This window comes from Chamaea fasciata, unplaced genomic scaffold, assembly GCF_029207755.1.
Source record: "Chamaea fasciata isolate MVZ Bird 193981 ecotype frontalis unplaced genomic scaffold, bChaFas1.0.hap1 SCAF_13, whole genome shotgun sequence".
Taxonomy (NCBI): domain Eukaryota; kingdom Metazoa; phylum Chordata; class Aves; order Passeriformes; family Sylviidae; genus Chamaea; species Chamaea fasciata.
In genome coordinates this window covers 5,859,802-5,865,773 of record NW_027094098.1, presented here as the reverse complement: position 1 = coordinate 5,865,773, position 5,972 = coordinate 5,859,802, and the positions used below count along the sequence as shown (strand labels likewise).

Genomic DNA, 5,972 nt, shown 5'->3' with positions numbered 1-5,972 from the left:
TACCCTGGGACACAAAAGGGCACAGATTTGGTGGGTAAAGGTAGCACAGGTGGGACAGTGCATGTACAAGATGAGTGTTACGAACTGCATTGGTCTGCAGCAGCCTACACAGGGGCACCTCTCAGGCACAGCATCCCAGCAGCAACCTGAGAGGCAGCAATTCCCCTCTCCTCCCTGCCTTCTTCATCCCCAACACCTTTGGCAGGACTGGAAAATGGTAGGAAAGTATCCTCCAAGCAAGCCGAGTCAGAGAGCCATGAAGGTGGAAGGAGGGCTGTGAAATCCAGGAACCAAACGGGCTGTGATTCCAGGGGCACCTTCTCAGGGAAGGGCTCCCAGGGACAGCCCAGCTGGTGATGTCTGTGGTCACCAGCCAGAGGACAAAGCCATGGGTGCTGCCAAGACCCTGCATTAACCTGCCCTGCCCTCATTCACGGCCCTTGCTGCAGGGCTGGAGCAGTTTGTTCCCCTCCAGCCCCTTCCTGCTTATCGGGAGCCAGCGGCGAGAGCAGGAGCTGCTCCCACAGAGGGACCCTGCAAATCCTCGAATGAATGCCTGGACCCAGAGCCGTTTCCCAGGGGGATCGGGGTGGATTGGATAATTAATCACAGCTTGTCTGGGGGAGGATGAGGAAGTCTGAATAAAGGTGTTAACGGCTCTTAAAGGCTTTCCTGGTTCGCAGAGGGTGCTGCCTCAAACAGATTATCTGGAAATATTATTAGCTGAAGTGGGAAAGGGGTTTTTTTTTCCCTCCTCTAGGCTCTTTGCAGCAACCCTAAATCTGCTTGAGCTGAGGAGACAGGTTTTATTGTGCAGGGGGAGGTGGGGGAGAGGTGTTGGCTGTCGGTGGGTCAGCAATTAATTGGTTTATTCCTTTCTCACGGTTATTTTCTAACCAACATCAGCTAAAGCCCCAGCGCCCACTCTGTCCCAGCTCAGCAAGTAAGAACTATGGGGATTTGCACTGGGGGGACCCCAGGCCACGAGATTGGCTTTGCAGGGGCTGCTGGGAGGTCCCTTGTCCTGCCAAGCCTGTTATCTCCGTCTTAGGAGGAGGATGTGATTAGTGTTTGCTGCCATAGGATGTCAGCTGAGGGATGAGAACCGTGTGCCAGGAGGAGGAGCGAGCTGCCACGGGTGTATGGTGAGTGAAAGCAGAGGCCTGCCCCTTTTGCTCCAAAGGAAACATCCCTTCAGATGTGTCTGTGGCCCATTAGTTCAGACAAATGCTCTCGTTCAGCCCTGTGCTACCCTCTCTCCTGGCAGGAGTGACCCTCAGTGAGGGTGGGCTCTCCTCCGTCTGCTGCTGCCATCTGGGAAATAATTTCTGATTAATCCAGCTTTATTGAAACGGCATTCCTGTTTACCTGTGGCTTTGTTACAATTCTAGAGCCTGTCCAGGTCAGGAACAGAGGGTGCCATCAAGGCAGAAACCCCGTGCCTTTCCAGCCCAGCCTTTGCCACCAACTCTGCTGCAGTGGTGGTGGGGCTGTGCAGGCACAGCTGTGCCAGACAGTGGGACTTGCTGTGAGCACAGTAATTGCTCTGATGGTGCACTTTGGGCTGAGAAATCACCTTTCAGGCCACAGCAGGGATAGGGAAAGAGCACAGTCTGAAGGATTTCAGTAGTTGTAGTTTGGCATCATTCTGGCTCAGAGAGAAAAGCAGAAATTTTGGGTCCTAGAAAGGTGATGGAGTGAGGACTGTAGAATTGCTGGTGCAGGGCAGTCCCCTCTCTGAGCCTTCCTGGCCTCCACAAGGCCTGCTGGACAAATGGGAGAACCCCTCCATGGATAAATTTATTTGAAATCACATTGTCCACAGGGAACATTCCCTGTTGCAGTGCTGCTACTTCTCTTCCTATTTATTTAATAGGAATTAGTCACTCTGAGCAGAGTCCCGTGGGCTGCTTTCTTCGTGTTTGCATTGATTTCCAACAACTAAGCTAGCCCCAAAGAAAGCCTAATGAAAGCAGCAGAATTCCAGGTCTCTCTTTTTCCTTTACAGGAGACTGTCACTTTCACACACAAAAGACCGTGAGCCCAAATTGGATCCCCATTCTCCATGGGGATCAGCCTGCAGGGATGACAAGAGAAGCAGAGTGAGTGCCCAGCCCTCCAGAGCTCAACTGCAGAACCACAGGATTCACCAAAGCCCATCGGTGAAGCCAGCCCATTCCCTTTCTCTTGACTCAGGGCTGGAAATAATGGCAGGTATGGAGAATCCATCACGAAGAACCAAATAACCCTCAGTGCAGCACTGCTGGCTCCATAAGCACTTCTCCAGCTGCTGGGAGACGGCAGCAGCACTCCCTGGAGCAAGCAGACGCAGGTGGTGCTGGCATGTGTCTGGAAACAGCCCAACAGTGACAGGAGGCTGAAATTTCTGGTTTTTGGGGCCCTTCCCCTCTGCCATGGGACCTCTCACCAGGCCCCATGGTTTCCAGACAGCCCAATGTCTGCCCCTGGAGGGCCAGGGGCTCTGGGCTCAGGGGTTTGAAGGCAGTGTTGGCAGAGCAGGAAGATAATCTGTTTCCTGAGTTAAAATTGCTTTTTCCTCCCAAATGGTCCTTCAGGATTCACAAGGCTGTTAAGAGCAGAGGGGATTTTGCTGGCCAGCCTGCGAGGCAGTGCTGGGATGGAGGGGAAGGAAGCAGGCACTGCCGGGGCGGGCACTGGAGACAGCTCATTAACCATGGGAAGGGGATGTTGGCCAAGGGCTCCAGGGAGCCCTGAAAGCAGCACACATTGTAGAGTGGCTCCTATGGGCTCATACTGAACCCAAGAGCCGTGTCCACACCCAACAGTGCAAGATTTTTATCCAAGGGCTCCTGGAGAGCATGGAGCAGGCAGGAGCCAGGAGAGGGACAGGCTCTCTGATGTTGGACTGGTTACTATGTTAAGTTAACCCAAAAGCAAAGGGCCAGTGTTTCTGGGCTGCAATGCAAGCTCTGAGCTTAGCCAAGCTCTTGCATGTTCAGGCATTCCTTTCCTTCTTATAGGATGTTTCTGGTATCACATTTCTCATGGAAATCAGACATGAGATCAGGAGGGTGGCACACTAAACCTGACAGTGCTTGATAAGGCAGATTGATGCTCCAGGAGGAGTAACTGGACCAGGGGCTTGTCACAGGCATCTCCAGCTATATTCCCCCTGTGCCCTTCACTTTCTTCAGCCTTTACCCCTGCAAAGCAAGTTGGATTGTAGCCACTAGGACTGGATGCATGGAGCTGGTGGTCTTGTGTTGCCCACTGCAGGGATAGATATGCATAATGTCCATGGTGGAGAGGAGATCAGCCACTTGTTCTTGCCTTGAAAACCTTCCTGTTGCCAGGAAGGACCAAGGCTCACACCTCAGCTTATGTGTCATCAATAACCTCTCCTGCTGTTAAAATTGCTTCCTGTCTCTTAATCATAAAAGGCTTATTTTCCCACACTGGAAAATGAATTCAGCACCGTTGGCAAAGCTGGGGGCTGGGAAGTTTTAATTACTGTTTGTACAGTGCTCTGGAGCTTTAGGGTGAGTGGTGCTGGAGGCCTGGGAAGGGTTATATTATATATTAGCAGTTACTTTTATTTTATTTTATATGTGAGTTCTGTGGTCTCATGAGCAGCTCCTGCCTGATGGCCCTGCAATGGGGCTTCCCAACACAAGCAGTACAAATCCTCCCTCTCCTGTCACAGTTACTGCTGCTGAGCATTGCTGCAGAGTGAAAGGGGGGCCTAGAAAGTCCAATGTCCACCTACAGTCAAAGTAAACTCAAACAGAGCATGTCTGTAAATACCCACCTGCTACACAGGGAAGAAGAGCCCTAAAGCTCTCCTCTCACAAGGCTTTTCCCATTAAAACATCTCTTCCTCAGACAATTCAGCCACATTCTGCATTACCCTTCCTGCCCCTTCCTTGTTCAGAGCAACCCCTTCTTAATTATAATCCATCAAATTCCTCTCCCCTTTACCTGGGGAAAAAAAAAAAAAAAAAAAGAAGGAATTTGGGGACAAGGAACAAACGCAAAGTCATAAGTCTATTTTCATGGGAAAGGAAATCAATCCAGCACCCTGCTGGGAGCCCTGCTTTGCCTAAACCCTGGCAAAATGCAGCCTTAAGAAGTTAAGGCTCTTAGCAGGTGAGCACTACAAGAGCTCTATTAAGCACAGCTCAGGTCTTTGTGGTCAAGTGTTCCTGCTGCACCCGGGTGCTCCTCGTTTGGCACAAGAGGGCAATTTTGGCTGCTCAGGGGACAGCCTGCTCAGCAGCCCCTCACAGGCCAAAGCCAGGGCTTTAGAAAATCATTTTGCAGAGGGATACAAGTGTTTTCCAGGCAAAGTCCTGGAAAAAGGACGCGTTAGTTATCAATTAGTGTGTGCCTGTATGTGTTCAGCTGCAGGCATGTGATGGTGTCTAGGCTTGTGATGCCACCCACATGAAAATCTGTGAGAGAATATGATCACTTCCACCTAACATTTTCTAGGGGTTTTTTTCCCCCACACCAGTGTTTTGGTGGCACACTTGGTTTTCTGAGAGAGACTTCCGAAATATTCCACTGATTGCTTCAAAAGACAAAAGCGGAGTTAAAGTAAAACTTAAAACTTGCCTAAGCTTACCAAATGCACAATCCTCTCCCAAAGACATGCCTTCCCTCACCAGCCATCTGCCACCTGGTGGCTCCACCTGGATAGCGGCTCCTGGGATGGTGGGCAGCCCCTTGCTGCCTGTGCCAGGCACAGTGGGCAGGGGAGATAGCCCAGGGGAGGGTCCCAGAGTGAGGGCAAACCCCCGGAGTGACAGCCATGCAGTCACCACCCAGTGGGTGACATGGCAGCACTGCTGCTGATGTTTTCCTCACAATCTGGGACAGACAGAAGGTAGGAAGAAGTTTAGCTGAGCCTCTTTGCCCCTGATGCTGCTGCTTGGGAGGGTTTAATTTACAGGTCCTTCCTGGCTTCTGCTGCTGTGGCTTTCCCAGGGCAGGTGGCTGCAGCTGTCATGGGTTACCAGGCCCTGTCGCTGCAATCAGGCACGGAACACATTCACCAGTCCTCCACACACCAGAGTGTGTCAGGGTGTGGAGCCAGCCCAGCTCCACACCAGGGAAGGACAGAAAGGGACAAGGGTGACAATCCAGCTCACATCCCACCAGCACTTCCCCACTGCTGAGCAGGTGTCAGAGGAACGTATTTTGCAAAGTGTTCAGTTTGGAGTAATTCCTGTTCTCTCAGGGTATTCTTCTCTTCAGCCTGCCTGGCATAAAGTGGGGAGGGATTCAGTGTGAAGCCACAAAAACAATCTCGAGGAAGGAACACAGCTCGTCGCCTGTCTCCCAGCCCAGCGATCCCAAGTGGAGAGGCTGTCCATGGATGTCCCTTCAGGTCAGCATCCTGGGCAAGGCAGCACCCCTGGGTGCTCAGCAGTCTCTCTGAGTGAAGTTCTGTTTGAATTGGCTGCCACTGATCCCAGCCTGTCTTCAGCTCACAGATGCTTTTAACCTTTAGGGGAGGGGTCAGCGTGGCCAGAAGCTGCTGAGGACACTGCCACGATTCAGTCACATCCCTGCTCAGGGCATGGACTGTCAGCACAGCAGGGAAACCAGGCCACATCCCAGCCCAGCTTGGCTGCCTGCCTCAAGGTCCCCATCACCCAGAATCTGGAGCTCACCTCTTTTTCCACTACCTCTAAGCAGCATTGGTGAATGTTTCCGTGATGTTTCCTAAAAATAAAGACGTCAACAGAAAGATCCATTTAATAACATGAATCTGTGCATCTTTGGGCCCTGAGCAATCAACAAGCTGGGAGGAGAAATGCTGAAATAACCCAGGAGTATGAAGGTAAAAGTCCTTAACTGCCCATGGACCTGCTCTCCCCAGTATCACCTGGGGCAGGAGGGCTGTTTGAGGATTGTTTTCCCTTTCTCCCCTGGCAAAGAGACAGTTCTCTCCAAAAACAGTCCATCTGTCTGTTACTCTGCTTGAT

The 5,972-nt window shown here is 51.6% G+C and overlaps 1 long non-coding RNA gene across 4 annotated transcripts; it reads left to right on the top strand.

Moving 5' to 3' along the window:
• Nucleotides 1–686: 686 nt before the first annotated feature.
• LOC136296395 (uncharacterized) lies at nt 687–5,429 on the top strand. 4 transcript variants are annotated; one of them, XR_010722910.1, is made up of 5 exons: nt 687–803; nt 907–943; nt 1,084–1,145; nt 2,009–2,214; nt 5,222–5,429. It is a non-coding gene; the product is annotated as an uncharacterized lncRNA (long non-coding RNA). The 4 variants fall into 4 exon arrangements; XR_010722909.1 differs by lacking the exon at nt 5,222–5,429 and having other exon boundaries at nt 2,009–4,338; XR_010722912.1 differs by lacking the exon at nt 5,222–5,429 and having other exon boundaries at nt 1,052–1,145; nt 2,009–4,338.
• The last annotated feature ends 543 nt before the right edge of the window (nt 5,430–5,972 follow it).